This window comes from Herpailurus yagouaroundi, unplaced genomic scaffold, assembly GCF_014898765.1.
Source record: "Herpailurus yagouaroundi ecotype Mexico unplaced genomic scaffold, PumYag 207, whole genome shotgun sequence".
Lineage (NCBI taxonomy): Eukaryota > Metazoa > Chordata > Mammalia > Carnivora > Felidae > Herpailurus > Herpailurus yagouaroundi.
Genome location: NW_024412438.1, coordinates 612,830 through 614,833, shown reverse-complemented (window position 1 = coordinate 614,833; position 2,004 = coordinate 612,830).

The window sequence follows — 2,004 nt, the reverse complement described above, 5'->3', positions numbered from 1 at the left end:
TTTTTTCCCATCGTATAACACAAAATGCCTAGCATTAATTAACTGTTTGTTCAACAAATGCTTATTGGATGCTTGCTGCGTGCCAGGCACTCTTCTGGGCGCGGGCAATATAAAGAGCGACAAAGCAGCGGATGTCTCTCCCTTCGTGGAGCTCGAGGTTCTTGCTGGGGAGATCAACCATTAAACACGCAATTCCCACAGAGGATGGTAAGTGTTGCAAGAGAGAAAATCCGGGGGACTGGGAGAGCAGCAGGGGTCTCTAACCCAGGCAAGGTGAGTGTGGGGAAGGCTTTCTACAGGAGCTGAGAGTCCAGCAGGGGCAGACCTGAAAAGCAAGTTCGCATTATTGGGCGAAAGGCGGTAGGGGAAGACGGAATAGGAAGAATGTGTTGACACGATAGGAGTCTAAAAATGGTAACAACTCACATTATGTAATTATAGTTATATGTAATCATATATAATAGGACTATATATAATTCTACTATATATAATTGTTTTGTGTATAGTTATGTTGATTACATACATTATATATTATGTACACAATGCATCTACTATATAATATAATGAATATAATTATATTATGATCGAGCCAGATGTAACACAGGACTGACTGTTCTCTGGTAGAGACCTCCCACTCCCTGTTAGAAGAATGTCAGGGGCCTCGTAGGGGCGTGGGGTGTCAGGGAGCGGTGGTGGGAATAAATATTGGGGCCCAGAAGCCAAGCAGTTTAAACCCGAACCCAGCAGTTCTGGAGAGTGCTGGGGAAACAGAGGACATGGCCCCTGAGACCTAAGTAAAGCTTTTCCCATGGAGAGGAATCCTTAGTCCCTTCCTCGGCCTTCAGGGTCATTCATCGACCTATCCTCCTCCTCATTCTTCATACATACTTGGCCAAAATCGAGTAGTTGGTTTCCTTTATCTACATAAAGGTAGCACGTGCTGAGCTAGGCAGCTGTCTGGCACCGAAGAAACATTGACAATAAAAATGAAACTTCCCAAATTGAGTATTTCACTCACAAGATTGAACCATATTATTTTCATATTTTTCGCAAGAGGTCTTCCTGAAATATGTAATTGCTACACGTGCAAAAACACACATCAATCACGTATTCGTGGCACAGAGAAGGAAGAAAGAAGAAAGGGTATGAAGTTGCCAAGAGCTGCTGAAAAGCCGACTTTGTATTCTCTTTCTTCCGTCTTCGTTCTCTGTAAGATGCTCGATCTTCCCTTACAGTGCACAGCCCTTGCTTGGTCTCATGTCTATGTCTTCAAAAATCCTAGATTGGTACATTACTCAGGGATTTATCTCCTGTTGGGCGTGGACCGGTGTCTTATCTCTGTGTTTCAGCCTTATTGCCTGACAACTAGGCTATTTTTATCAAGAAGATACTAACTTCTGAGACTTCGTCTCTTGATATGATGCAGAGAGATACACAAGTCCTTCCATCCCATAACAACAACAACCACAACAACAAAATAAAAATCAAGATTTTCTACGGGACGTACAAGGTATGCAAAAAAACCTTGATGGACTGAATTCTGGTGAAAAAATATGCCCTTCGTAGTTGAGCAGAGAGCCAAACAGCTCAAGACTTGGGGCAGGATCTGGTCTGGGGTACAGACCAGCAGAAGAGAGAGTCTGCCAAAAACAGAGACTTTGAGGAGAAGGACAAATGAGATGAAATTTATGTGATGGTGTGGGCTGGCAAGACAGGCTGGAATTTGGAAGCCCCCATTGCAAGACCAAACTGTCTTGCCCAACAAGTCCCATCCCCTCCGGAATTTTGCTGAGAAAGTGGCACTGAGGAGGGGCTGGAAATCAGAGGCAAGTTGTATGGTATCACGTATTTCATAATAGTTGGATTCCAGAGTTTTAATACAAAAGAAAACAAAAAAGTATGGAAACTGCAACCCAACATTGTCCCACCTCAAATATCAGCAAGATCTAAAAGGCACGGGTGGTGAAGGAGGTGAGGGGTTAGGTTAATTACAGATGAATCCTA